The following is a 15,270-nucleotide window of genomic DNA, read 5'->3' as shown; positions in this document are numbered from 1 at the left end:
TCCGGCAGATCAAAGCAAGTTTGATATAACGTGGTTTCACCTATAACGCAGTAAGATTTTTTGGCTCCCGAGGACAGCGTTATATTGAGGTAGAGGTGTACTTTGAAAATTGTTTTTAAATTAATAAAAAATGAAGACGTCTGCATTCAAATGATTGAGAACTGGTAGTTTGGAACAAACGTCCAGCTGCTCCGCACTTCAGCAACAGACAGATCTAAAGGGGGATAAATGGTAGTGATCACTTTAAGAAGCATATCATAAACCATGAGGAACAAATCCTCCATTCACCACATAGAAAATAAAACCTATAATGGAGAAAAAATAACATGGGAGAAATATTCAGTGGGAATGAAGCCGGGTACAATTTAACTACTGGATGGGGAGGGATTCCTTCCTTCACTCATAAACAGAGGTCAATGTGAGTGTAAGGGCAAATTATTATTTATTATTTTGTATTGTTTAAAATGGACTAGGTGATGTGAAAACACATTAAGACTGAGTGTGCACATGTGCATAACCACACAAGCGTCCAGATGTAACTACATATATTTGCATTTTACACCTATGTGATATGGTCTTATATGTGCGACTGGGGAACTGTGAAGGGGCCAAATTCTGCTCAGTTATGTCTGTGCAATTCCAACCTGAGGTTGTGTGACTGTAACTGAAAACAAAATTTGGCTCAGTAATGCTTTTACATGTGCAGCTCAAACCTTAGTGCCCCATTCTGCATTTTTTTACTGAGTCAAGTAGTTCATTGACTTCTTTAGGAATTCATCTTCTGTCAGGACTACTCAGGTAAATAAAAGTTCGCAACATCAGGCCCTTAGTTCGCAAGTCCCCGCGATGCTGGACTATTAATAGAGCAATACAAAATAACAATACACTCGTTTGCAATGTGCAAATGAATGATTCGTCTTTCGAGGTGCACCTCGATGAGTTTGCAACTTGCATCTACTGAGGGACTCTGCCGCGGCGGGTTCCTACGAGGCACGGGACGGGACCCTATAGGGAGCAACACTGCGCGTGGGCGAAGCAGCGGCTGTGGTAGCGCGTGGGAATGGGGGAAGGTTAGCGACAGCCAAGGAACGCTGTGGGACACACAGCGCCTGCGGCTTCCCCTCTCCGTCTCGCGCTGCCAGTGCGCACCCCGCGCGCTGCTCTTCTCTCCCCCCCAGCCCAGCTCCTCAGCTGATTCATTGGCTGTGACTGCCCAGACTGGCCGGCGCCGGGCGCGTGACATCATCCATTCACACTGCGGCCCAGCTGGCGCCGCCAGGGCGGTCGCCGTGGCAACGCGGACGCCAATCTCAGCACAATGACTTCCAGCTGCACACAGCGAGCGGCGCTGGGCCCACAGCGCAGGCGCCGATGGGGCCTTCCGCGGCCGGCTTGGGACTCGGGTGGTGCGCGCGCTCTCCCTATGGGGAGGCGTGGGACTGTGCGCGCGCGCGCGCGCTTTGAGTCTCATCCCTTAGGGTCGTGCCTGCCTTGCGCCGCTGCTGCTGGTGCGCCGCGCCAGAGGGACGGTGCAAAATGAGCCCTGCACGGGGGAACTGCTCCCCGCTCATCCAGCGGCGTCCCTAGTCGGGCTAAAAGGAATGAGTCGGGGCAAAGGCGTTTGCAGCACCAATAATAATTACAACTCAAATTAACTGATCTTTGCAAAGCCCCTTGGAAATGCCAAGTGCGTTCCGGTGAAAATGTGCTGCAGAGGGAAAAGGCAAAATCTTGAATCTTCTTGGAGCCTGAGGGTTCTTGACGGCTTTTGGCCCCAAGCCACCGAAGAGTAGGAACAAAATAGAGACTGAGTCTAGCTGCTCTTGTGTATGAAGTGCAACGTAGACAATCCAGACCCCAGTGCATCCTGGAGCATGAATGCTGCAAAAAGGGTCAGCTGTGCCCCTTGGATCCAACCAATTGTTGGCCTTTTCCTCCCAAAATTTCCATGGCATGAGTAGAGAACAGATGTAGCTGTTCCTGCTGCACCAAAAAAAAAAAAAAGAAAAAAAAAGAACCTTGTTGCACCCAGGTGTATGAGGACCACAAAAACCCTGGAGCTGGCATCAGGTGCCTGCTGGATCTTTACAACTTTTTGACCCAAACTGTAAAATCTAAATAGAAACAAATGTAGCTACTTCTGCTTTACTGGAAAAATCCCCTTTGGAAAACTTTCATGATTTTATTGTGAGTCTTTTGTGATATTTCTGTTGAAGCCCTAGCTCTTGAACTCAAGTGGCTGAGGACCACAGCTTTCATTTGAAAAATAGGTAGGTTTCTAACCCTTGTGCTTCTGGAGAAAAGCTTGAAAACGTGACATGACTGTAACTGAAGATTCAAAAATCAAGAGGCCAAATAAAAAGAATCCCTACTTTATTATTGCTAGAAATCATGAGATTTTTAGCAATAATAATCTCGTGATTTTTGGTGCCTGACTCCTCTTCTTTTAAAAGTTTCAAGTCAGCAGTACTGTGACTTTCCCAAACCACAAGGAACCTGTGTCAAAAATACGGTACTCAGACAGCTAGCTCAAACCACTCTCTTCATCTAATGAAGAGTAGTTACCTGTAGCCTTGCAATTTATTGATTCTACTTTATAACTGAAAACAACTACAAATAGTATTCTTTATTATGGGCAGCAATACTAAACAAAGCTATGAGAACCCTATTTAAGAAAAAATAATTGCATTCCATGTGACTCAAAAAAATTAATAATGATAGTATTTTGCACAATTTTAAAGTACTACCGTACTGATTTTTAATAAAAATGGGAATGCAGCAAAATGTTACTTTAAATAAAATTATGGACTCTTTAAGTTTGATTATAATTGCTCTTTTGTGTCTTTAATGTATAACATTGAAACCAAATTGTTTAGATTGGAAAGAGCCAGTCTGTCATAGTTGGCATCTTGATATAAATAGTCTGTGTATAATGATCACTGATTATCTTCTTCACATTATTTTGAATTTGTTAAGCACAAGGATTCAACATTTATTCAAAAGCAAACTCGTACTTACCTGTTTCAGGGTGAGGTCCACCTGCAGCTGCTATTGTTTACTCCTCCCTTACTACTACACAACTGAGTTTTCATTTAGCAGATTTCCATATGGAACACTCTTGCTCCCTGTGCCATTCATCACTTTCTAGCTAGCACTTTTTTAATGTGCAACACTTGACACCTGCACTGTGCATGATCAAGCCTTTACTGTTGCCTATGCTGCAGGGGAGAGCTTCATATGGAAATCTGCTAAATGCTTAAGTGCTTTGCTGGATCGGTGCCTATGTCAGTACTTTCAAGATTAAGGCCTACAGCAGCCTATGGTGATCTACAGCCAGGCAGCAGCAACTGTGACTCAGTGTAATCTGGACCATTCTTCAGGAACTGAAATGGTGAATATCCTGTATAGAGTGTCAGGAGTCACATTTGAACTCCGCACTTCCACTGGCAGGGTCTGGTGCACAAATATGCCTATTAGGAACGTTCATGGTTTTCTCATGCTTTTTCACATCCACTTAAGAAACAGCTCACATTCGCTACAACAGACGTGTCCATATTATAATTATGGCAACACTAATTTAAGGAAATGTGGAAAGTGTCATGTTAAGGAATGTGTTCGCTGAACATAATACGGCATGGCCTATAGGATATGTTGTCTTCAAAGAGTAAGATATTATCATTAATGTAAATATAAAAATATAGCTACATTTAAGAATGCTTGGACTTTAAAATGATTTGTTTACTGATTTGTGAACAGCTCTGTACTCATCCCAGGCATCAGTAACATCAAACAGTCACCCTGATATGTTAGTGGCAGATGTCTGAGCTACGCTCAAGATTTTCTCTCTTTATTTTTGAATTTGTTTGTATCCACTGGGTTTCACGTCTCATGCTTCTGATAACTGGAATGTATTTAAGCAGGTTGCCTTATCCTGATATACATTTGTAGTTACCTTTTGTCAAGGTATCAAGAGGTCTTGAGTGTCAGTAAATCAAGTGATTAATTATTATTCTTTTATTTTGGGCTAGGGAGTAAGGCATTCCCTTATTCTCACATCATGGGTTGCAGGGCAGGCTCTGCAAAGCCTCCATATCCTCTTTCCCCCATGCAGCTGGGTGGGAGGGGGCAGAATGGGGCGTGGCCTTGGCTTTGCACCCCCCCCCCTCCAATCCCCAATGTTCTGGCCAACATAGCTGTTCTGGCACACCAAGTAACTTACATGTGCCAGGTAAAGACTCATCACCATTTATATCCCCTCAGGAATAATGAGGAGATTGTTACTCGGAGCCACAGTTTGCCTCTGGGGCAGTGGAGCTAAGTGCTGCCCTTGTTCAGGGCAGATCATAAAGTGCCATCCAAAATACGTTTGCCCCAATTTTTTTAGGATGCACAAGGAGTTTGCTTATTGGGTTTGCAGGGAAAGATGTGGGTTTGCTGTACATGGGATGTGCAACCACTGTGATGAATAGAGTTTGGCACCCCATGATCTCGTGGGGTGCTATTGTGCAGATTTGTGGTGGAGCAGATTTGAGGTAGACAGGGCCAGGGCTGGAGGATCTGCCACTATGCTGATCTTCTGGTCCTTTCTCACTGTTGGCAGGGGGTAGCTCATGGCAGAGAAGTCTTCTCTAGAATTTAGTTTGGGCTAGTGGTCGTGCAACAGCTTCAGGTTTGATCCACTACCAGGGATGGGGGTATCTTTTTCTCATGGAGTTTCCCAGTGGCTAGCATGTGAGCTTCATGATTTCAATGTGTTTGGCTATTAGTAGTGATTAATTCAACTGCAATTCTTTTTGTCTCAAGGTATCTTGACTTCCGCTGCCCCTTGCTCTGAAGAGTGCTTCCTCTTCACTTAGGTTGCCATCTTTTTAATTTTGTCTTGTGGGACCACGAACAAAGTTTTCACAGCCACGATAGTGTGATAGTTGCGCCATAGTGAAAATACAGGGCCATCATGAGTTAAGGATGAGTCGGCCTCAAAGTTACTCAATGTCTAGTAATATAAACTTACAAGATAGACTTGTAAAAACTGTAGTGACCAAATTAAGAACTTTAAATCCAAATGCCTTTGAACTTTGGAGGCTCATGGGGAGTTGAATGCAAGTCCCAGGATCTGAACTTTTCACTATAGTTTTGGTTTTGGGTCAGTTTTGGGATTCTGGTTCATATGTGGCTGTATTTTTGGGAGATCATTGTGAGGCCAATTTGAGGTCAAAATCTCATAAGAATAGCTCCTGAATCTCAGTGCTTTCTGGTCTAAAGCCTAGATCTGACTGTACCTCAAACCCTGAAACTAACCGTAAACCTAATGTGATCTGGTGCCATATCTGAACGCTAGTCCCTTGGCTCAGTGATAGTTAAAATTTGAATTTTTAATGTTGACCCAAAGAGAGTATGCAACTAGGAATACAAGTCTTTCAAAGGCCTCTCTAACCTTTTCAATTTTCTATTCTATCATCAAAGTTAAACATAAGCAGGCATACACAAAAATTTCATATGCTGGATAGGAGAATCATAGCTGATGTTGTTCAGATGGTTGCACAGTGTCATTTTATTTACCTCTATTTGTGTGTGGGTGAATTTTGTGTCCATGAAACGTAGTGGCTTGGCTGCCCTGGAAACTGAAGCCCTCTAGTTATCCATAGAAAAGATACAGCAACAGCATAAGCTTTCCCATACCAAGACGCCTATGTGTCTCAATCCTGTTCAAAAGGGACTAAGACTGAAAGGGGTAATTCAGTTTCCATGTCCATTTCATCCTTGGCCTCTGCTGAGACTGCCAGCAAGGTTGCAATTTGTGGGGCCAGATGACTTTTAAACATAAAGCTTCCACAGGATAATTTATTCACTGGTTATTTTCCTTGCATTTCTGCCATCCACCAGATCTGGCCCACCCATTCAGGGTAGGAAATAACATTCATACTGCACCTCTATTTAAATGATCAGGGACTAGCTGACAGCATAAGCTCAGCCAGAGTTTTTCAACACTTTTCTTCAGCAGAGCCGTGTGGCACAAGCCACTTTGGGCATAATCCTTTCCATTACGGGTACAAAGAGTTTCACAAATAAGCACAAGGTAAACAATGATAAGCAATGATTGTGTAACCAAGCCCCTTATTTGGTTGATGAATACTGTGTTGTAAGTCCTTTCTCTGCAGATCTACCCATTCTCCACCCAAATCCCACTCCTCTTTTACCCGGTGAACTTATTCATAAATGATTTGGGTGCAGGTGGTATGAGACTTAGAACCACTCAGCAACGAGGACTGCACATAGTGCTTAATTTTATATTTGCCTTATTTCCCTTAAATATAACCTTGTGCACCACTCAAGAACTTATAGGATCAAAGCCTTCATGGGGAGCTTGTTCTTCCAGAGCAAGTAGTGTTTTATTTGAATTTTGTGGCCACTCCATTAAATATTGTATTGGACCCTTTAAAATGATTTGATTGAGGGTGGTCTGCCTATGATTTCTTGATTCTATGATTAAATCAGCAGTAATATCCCTCTATTTTTTCACATTTTGGTTATTCTTTCACATTTTAGCGACTCTGGTTCCACATCCATAGATTGAGAGGTATGAAAGCCTAGATAACACTTAGGGCTTGTCTTCATGTACAGCGCTACAGCGGCGCAGCTGCACTGGTGCAGTGTAGTGCTATAGTGAAGACACTCCTACACCCATGGGAGAGCTTCTCCTATCGGCATAGTTAATCCACCTCCACAAGAGGTGGTAGCTATGTCAATAGCTTTCTTGTCGACATAATGCTGAGAATGCGGAGAAGCTTTCTTGTCGACATAATGCTGTCTATACGGGGGGGCGAGGTCAGTATAACTACGTCGCTCAGGGGTGTGGATTTTTCTCTCTCCTGAGCGACATAGTTATACTGATATAGGTCTGTTGTGTAGATCTGGACTTAGGCTCATTTAATAGTGGCTGTAAGTATGTCCATCCTTTGCTGAAGAATATGCACTTGGTTGGGAGGTTTACTAGGTCTTGTATTTTCTTGAGTTGTTTCTTAACCTATGCTCCTCTGGGTTTCACATATTCCTATCCAGGACATCTTATTCATAACATTGGATTGGGTGTCCCTTTTTGCCAAGATTCTTAATGCATTTCTTTCTGCTGAACATTTTTTTCCCCTTCTGATCAGGCTGGTCTCCTGAAACAACAACTACAACTACTACTTTCTTTTTTTAAATCAGAGGGTTGTATCCCATTCTCTGTAGATGGGTCTTTATATTCACCCAGGCTTGATCCAGCACTCATTGGAGTCAATGGCAAAACTCCTATTGACTTGAGTGGTGCAGAATCAGGCATCAAGGCTGTGCTGCTGTTTCTCTTTCTTCAAGAAGCCCTCTTGTTGCCCTCTTAATCAAAGTGTCATATCACCAAAATTTCAGTTTGGCCTTGAAATTGAAAGCCTGATATAATTGACAACTAATGCACATTTGTTTTCTTGGAAGATAGATTAGAATTTTTATATCCAATTTCCCCCCAAAATTTTTAAACCTCAGATCTCATTTTGCTCATACATGTAACTTTTATCAGCTAACCTTTTCTAAGGAATTATGAACATGTTTTGAATACCCATTCCTATTCTCTGTGATTGATTTATTAGATCTTAATCTATAGTTATACTTTTGTCATCTTCAACTACTCCGTTTCCATCTAAAGCTTGTGGGGGAAATAGCTGCAGTTAAGGACTTGCCAAGAGTCCTTCTAAATTCAAATTTACTCACAAGAGGATATTTACAGATTAAGTAAACTTGTTCTTTGCCTGTGTCCTCAGCCAGACCACAAGGGACTTGGACCAGGGGATATACATCTGCTACCAACTCAATGGCTCCCTTCCTGCTCTTTGAAGACTCAATGTATGACGAAGATGCTGGAGAGGCTTGTCAAGGCACTTTTTGCAGCCGACTGCGCCTTGATGGTCCATAGACACGACGACCTTCAGGTCAGCGTTGACAGATTTTCTGAAGCATCCCAGTTCTTTGGCCTCACCATCAATCTCGGGAAGACAGAGGTCTTGTTCCAACCACCACCTCATTCCAATGCCCCAGTGTCAGCCATCTTCATCAAAGGCACACAGCTGAAAAATGTGGATCAGTTCAAGTATTTGGGCAGCACCATCTTGAGTGATGGTTCCCTTGATAAGGAAATTTCCTCCAGAATTAGTAAAGCCATTCAGGCCCTTGGCTGACTAAGAACAAAAGTCCTTAACCAACACAACATCTCTCTCCACCAAGTTGAAGATCTACAGTGCAGTGGTTCTAACATCTCTCCTGTATGGATCTGAGACGTGGACTTTTTATAGACATCACATTAAAGAGCTTGAGCAATTTCACATGCACTCCCTCTGTTCAATAATGAGCATTCGCTGGCAGGGCAGAGAGACCAAGAAGTGGGCTGTAGTCCACGAAAGCTTATGCTCTAATAAATTTGTTAGTCTCTAAGGTGCCACAAGTACTCCTGTTCTTCTTTTTGCGGATACAGACTAACACGGCTACTACTCTGAAACCTGTCAATATATTAAGGTCCTTGAAAGAGCAAACAACCAGCATTGAAGAAATGCTACTGAGATGCATCTTAGGTGAACTGGACATGTCATCAGAATGGAAGACCACCATCCCCCAAAACAGATCTTGTATGGGAAGCTGAGTCAGGGCAAAAGAAAGAAGGGTCAGCAGTATAAGCGTTTCAAGATAACCTGAAGAGCAGTCTCCAATGGGCTGGCATCAGTCTCCAAGAACTCGAGCAAATGGCTCAGAACAGGACTCACTGGCAGTCTCTGATAAGATCAGCATGTAACACATTTGAATGGGTTCGACAAAATCGTCTCCAGGCTGTACGTGAAAGGCACCACAGAACTACTTCATCAAACATAGATACAGACTTCCCATGCCCTCAGTGCGGCCAACTCTATGCATCAGGGTTTGGACTTCAGCATCATATGCGTAGTCAGAGATGAAAACTGTGACAATATCATTAGCAATGGACTACCAACAAACTCTCAGCCTAATTTTTGTAGCAGCCTTTTGAGAACCTGTAAGAGGGGAGAGTATTGTAAAAATAGATATTTAGTTATGGTGGTCAGAGGAGTTTGTCATTCAGAATAGCGCCCTCTTCAGTGCAGTAGATGAAGTCTGTTCCTGCTCCCACTGAAGTTAGTAGCAAAACTTCCATTGACTTCAGTGGGAGCAGGATTGGGCCCATTATTTCAAGCAAAATATCAGAAATAAAATATCCAATTATTACTAATATTTTCTTTAGCTTGTAGTATATAGAATGGAATATAAATAGTTTATTTTAATTTTACTAAGACTATATATATGAAATTGTGATAAATTGCACAGGCATGTAACAAATTGCAGAGCTATGGTGATAAATTTATCATGCGTGTCATGCACTTTGACCTTTATATAGCATCAGCTGGCCTCTGTCCACTAGCCCATATTCCTAAAACTTATTTTAACAATTCAAGCCTATGAACAGCTTCAAACAGATGCGATTTATAACAAAACAGTGTGTCACAGAAATGCTTCCTTCATCTCCCCCCACCCTGTGGAAGTCTGCCCGCAAAATTACCCCATCCCAAGATCCAGGATGGTCAAGAGTCACTCCTGAGCCAGTGACAGCTATAGCTAAACATGTCACAGTTTTAATGACCATTCTGGAGTTCTGTGGGCTTAGAAATGGGAGTTTTATGTATTGTATAAATGGGAAGGGGAGATTATCAATGGAATCTGGTACTTGTTCCTAGCTCTGAAATGGCCTGTTATAATGAACTTTACTTTTGCCACTTTGTTACACTAAATAGCCTTCCTAGATATAAGTTTGTGGGGTGTTGTACATGATTGGTTTTAATTTTTCTTTTGCTGTGAGCCCTGCAAAGTTGAATTCATGGTAAACACAGCACCTAGCTTTACAGGAGGAGGGATATGAAAAAAAAACTCTTAATACAATGTTTAAAACCTCTAACACAATCATAACAATTTTTCTGTAGCATATGACACATATACAGAGTACACTATATAGTATGAGTTCTGCTTAATTCACTAATGTTTTTGCCTGTCTCCAAATAATGCATCCATCCCAAACTTATTCTGATAAGCTCTTGCACCACACTATGCTGTTATGTATTTATGTACATACATATACACAGTCGCAAAGATGTGTGTGTGTGCGCAAAGGGATACCTATTGTCAAGAATGTTGGCATTATTTAGATCGGTGTGTGTGTCTATATATATATATATATATAAAATATAGTCAAAATACATTAACTTTAGTGTTATCCCTCAAATAAAATATCGAAATATAGAGCTTTCATTATGCTTAATTTCCAGAGAAGTCAGTCTAGACTTGCCATTATCTTCAATGTGTACTAACTACTGTAGGTCTTGATTTCTTACTTGCACATCAATAGGAAATCCTTTTTTTTAGCTTGCTAAATAATGCCAGCAGTTCTCCCTTTTTGCAGAGGCAAGAGGAGAGAATCCAAAATCTTACCACTTCCATGCAGGACTTTTTCCAAAGAGTTCATATTTTATTTCATCATGACTAAAGTTTTCTCTTCATATTTTGCTTTTTTCCCCTTCCACAGTTCTAATCCTGCAGTTCCTTGGTGTCCAAGATGTAAGGTCATGACAGTGGAAGTGGTGGGCACAAGTCTGCATTGCAAGGCTGCACAAAACCACACACCTTGGGCCTGTGTGCCACGGAGCCCTGGTTTATAGCAGCTGTCAGCAGTCGTATAAAAAAGGTTGCTAGTCTGTAATCTGACAAAACTCACATTGAAATCAATGTGAGTTTTACTAAGAAAATGGTGGAGATGATAGCGCCTGTTTTTTTATAAAGGGCTTGAGAAATAATGAGCCTGTTTCTGGTCTCACACCAGTTTTACACCGTTTACCTTGGTGTCAATTGTAAACGTAAATTCCTTAGTTACACCTGTGCACGTGAGTCAGGCTTGCTGGGTGCTCAGTCTAAAACGAGTAAGTCTGGGATTTGGGTCGTCGCAGGTTTTCTGTTCATGTGTCAAAACCTGGGAGTGTTAATACAAAGCTTGCATGGATACTTCCTAAATGTGCAGAATGTGCTTTCCCTTTTGTCAGTTTTCAAAGAAGTTAAAAAAGATGGACAAAGTCATTTTGGTTTCTTTAAACCAGAACATGTTTTGTTTAAAAAATCTATCAGAACAATTATTCTTTAATTCTCCACCCCCCCCCCAATGAATTAAGGGCTTGTGAAAGAGGCTGTTTTGACAGCCTTGGAGAATAAAGCCCTCTTTTTATCCACCAAATAGATACAAGTGGCAATCAAAGCTTCTCCACACCACTGTACCATTCCAATGTATCACAACCCTGTCCTGAAGTCACTATTTCAAAGTTTAAACTACAATTGGAGGTGTGATTTCAGTTTGGGTAGCCATACCCACGCTATCTTTAATCTTGCACTTCTAAAAATAGCAGTGAAGACACAGTGGCATGGACTTCGGAGTGGGCTGTACAAGCCTGCCTGGAATGCAGGGTGTGTACTTGTGTTGATAGCCCATGCTGCTGCATTTTCAATCACTGCTATTTTTAGGTGTGCTAGCTAGATTAAAGCTAGCATTGGGTACGTCTACCTGAGCTGCAGTCACACCTTCTAATGCAATATAGACATACAGTAAGGGTGAGAGGGTATTGTAGGCTACAGACCCATTCGTTTTCTGCTGAGACTCCTAAGACAGGCCAATTGTTGTCTGTTGCGGTGATGTATACTTACCTGTTCTCTAACAACTGGAGTGAGACTCCTAGCTTATTTCATATAGGCCAGTGGATGGTGGTCAGATGGTAAGAACTTCAGGTCACTACTGATGTGGGTTAGAACTGAAGCAATGACCTATCGGTGAAAGGATCAATATCAAAACACCCCGCTCTCCTTCTGCATGATGAATGTGATAGTTCTACTGCAACTCTAAATCCATAATGAACAGCAACCAACTATACATCATTTTCCCAGTTCTGTTCTTCATGTGCCTGTCATCAGCTTTGTACAGAGACTCAGTGCAATCTTGTTTAAAAACAGGAATAAAAAAAGGAAGAAATAGCTACACATTCATTAGATGCAAAATCAATTATTACTTTTAAAAACTACCTGCTTTCAATTAAGTAGGAAATTATCTAACCGGTTAGTTAATTTGCTCTGGCTGGCAGTCCCACAACTGCTTTATGCCGAGTGGAGCATGAAATTAAATATGCAACAACTCTCTTAATGGTTATGTTTTTAGAAACATAGGTGGAATCATAGGTATTCTGTATAGCATCAAAGAAACCTTCATAATGATAAATAGTTGGTGCTGTTTTAGTGCACTGGATATCTGAAATAAATCTACCAATTTTAGATTCAACATCTGGTTTATAATAAAATGTTCTTTAGCTTAACTGATGCAAATGTGCACTTGGGAATTGGTTCTTTTTTTTTTTTGAAATTACTTATATAATGGGAAGGGTGCCTCTGGTAATATCTTGCTGATAAATCCTTTATATCACACCATATAGAATCATGGAAGTGTAGGACTTGAAGGGACCTCAACAGGTCAATTGGTCCAGTCTCCTGCACTCAATGCAGGACTAAGTAATAACTAGACCATTCTTACTGGTGTCTGTCTAACCTGTTCTTAAAAACCCCTCCAGTGACTGAGATTTCACACACCCCCTAGACAATTTGTTCCAGTGCTTAACTACACTGATGGGAGTTTTTCCTAATGTCCAATCCCCATTTGAGAGATGGGGAAACTTAGGCACAGAAAGGCAAAGTAACTTGCCCAAGGTTACCCAGTAGTAGAGGTGGGAATAGAGCCCAGGTGTCCTGAGTCTATGTCCTGCGCTTTATTCACTAAGCCACATGGGTATCTGATTTCAAAAAGAAGATAAGCACCTTCCTTAGCAATATTCCCAAAGATTGTTTGAATGACTTCAGAGTTCAAAGCAGCGCACTACGTAGTCACGGTTTGAGCCAAGGAAGTAGTAAATGCCTCAGTGTTTGCGTCACGTCTTGACTCAATGTTCATTGCTTGCAACATAATTTTTAAAAATTCCTCACAAATTCGTTAGGTATTAAGTCTTCCACAAAAGTAACAGAGGACCAATAAGAGGAGCAGGCCACTGCTACAGAAGACACATGGCTAGTAGTAGGAGTTTGCTCCTACTCTCAGCTGCCCATAAAAACAGATCAGTACCTTTCAGTTGGCCATTAGCCTTCCCAGGTATCATCCACTTTTCTTCTTTAAGGAGCTAGCATATCAAATACCCCAAAATAACAAAAACAAATTATAACTAGGTTACAAAAAACTAACCTAAAACAGAGAAGGCCTGATTTTTATTTACGTTAAGGTCAATTTACACAGGTCTGGCAACGTAAGGGGCCTTCTAAATAAGAATCAGGCTATAGATCTTCAAAAACATAGGGTCTTACATTCCAATGAACTGGTTAGTGAACAAAGGGGCAAAAAAGAAAACAACTCAAGGGAACTGAGCTCAAAACTACAAAGTAATGAAAAGTGTCCACACACAAAAGTCACCCCTAGATTCGCAAACAACCACCAGCAATACCCTCAAGCAAAGCCATCTTGGCTTATACCAGCCATTGACATCAGCTCCTTTTCACCATTGTCTTAAATCAGAGCTGCTGAGAAGAACAATCGCCTGCTCTCACTCAATGTCTCCCATTGAGGTTGACTACATTCTATCTGCAGCTTATCCCGGCAGAACCACCGGCGCCATCTTCATTAGAGTAAAAGCTAATGTAAACACGTAAAGGCGTTAGTGTAGATAGCAGGGCAAGATGAGTGTTACTGAAAAATGTTATGTGCACGCTGTTGCTATGCCTTTAGTGTTAAAAATATCTAAATGTTATATGAGTCTCGGATCCCACTTTATTTACATAAAATATTTACACATGAAGCAAGACAATTTCACAACTTTAAAATGTATTTTCCTGTTAGATTAATCTTTTCATATGCTAACCACTTTTCAAGTAAACATTTTCATAGTCTCCTCTACATGAATGTGGCTAAAAGCTTCCTTGTTATTTTATAGTTACAGCATTTCAAATGTATCCCATTTTGACATGGTTAGGCAACCTGCCAGTTTTACCACTAAATTATAGCAGAGAAAACACTCAGAAGAATTTGATTAGTTTTCTTCTTTCTCTCTGTGTGTAAGGCAGACAAATTTATATTGAAACTGTAAGTTAGATTCTGAAGAACTGCACATATCCATATTTGTGGTGGTAAAAGTGTACACAAGTTTTTGGAATTATATCTTATTTCTAATACTGCTTTCTATTAGTGCTGTATTTTTCATTTTTATCAACATCATCTACAGAAATGCTTGAAAACCACAAAGCTAGACAAAAGCTAAGATGTTGGGCTGTGAAATTCAGGGAATTGGTAATGGGCAATGGAGTCTTTCCCTTGCTAGTTCTATAGTGCCTTCAATCCAAGGATCGGAAATTCTTTACAAATATTAATGAATGAAGTCACATAAGAATCCTGTGAGGTAGGTAAGATTACACTGGTCTACAATTTTTGAGAAGTCGTCTGCTTCAGAGATAAAATGTGCTATTTATTATATATTTTGATGTGCTGAATTCAAATATGACAATTAAAACAACTGATTGGCTACTGTTTCTAAGATATTTAAGTTTTTACATTTTATGTCTATGTATATTGTGTAGATAGTAAAGTTTTAATCATAAATTGTAAATCTAGGTCTTTTCATGTGTTTATGGTTGCTTTACATGATAATATTTCACCTGTCCTGTTCCTGTTTATGTAACATTTTAAAAATCAGCAAAATGGTTATATAAATAAAATTTATTATGAAACAAAAGGCAAAAAACTATTCTGTACATAGTTTAGTCCTATTCAGTGTCTACTTGGCGCTTCTTGGCTTGTCTCTTGTATTCATTAAATGGAGCATCTCTTGTCACTGTCCAGCAATAGTCTGCAAGCATTGATGGGCTCCATTTGCCCTGATAGCGTTTCTCCATTGTTGCAATGTCCTGGTGAAATCGCTCGCCGTGCTCGTCGCTCACTGCTCCGCAGTTCGGTGGAAAAAAATCTAGATGAGAGTGCAAAAAATGTATCTTTAGTGACATGTTGCAACCAAGGCTTTTGTATGCCTTGAGGAGGTTTTCCACCAACAACCTGTAGTTGTCTGCCTTGTTGTTTCCGAGAAAATTTATTGCCACTAATTGGAAGGCTTTCCATGCCGTCTT

At 41.0% G+C, this 15,270-nt stretch overlaps 1 long non-coding RNA gene across 1 annotated transcript; it reads left to right on the top strand.

Moving 5' to 3' along the window:
- The first annotated feature begins 745 nt into the window (after positions 1-745).
- LOC122174709 (uncharacterized) lies at positions 746-14,891 on the top strand. Its single transcript, XR_006176898.2, has 2 exons — positions 746-2,270; positions 7,794-14,891. It is a non-coding gene; the product is annotated as an uncharacterized LOC122174709 (long non-coding RNA).
- Positions 14,892-15,270: the final 379 nt, after the last annotated feature.

The sequence above is a fragment of the Chrysemys picta genome, chromosome 2, assembly GCF_011386835.1.
Source record: "Chrysemys picta bellii isolate R12L10 chromosome 2, ASM1138683v2, whole genome shotgun sequence".
Lineage (NCBI taxonomy): Eukaryota > Metazoa > Chordata > Testudines > Emydidae > Chrysemys > Chrysemys picta.
Note: the sequence above shows the minus strand (reverse complement) of the source record. Positions and strands in the feature narration are given on the sequence as shown.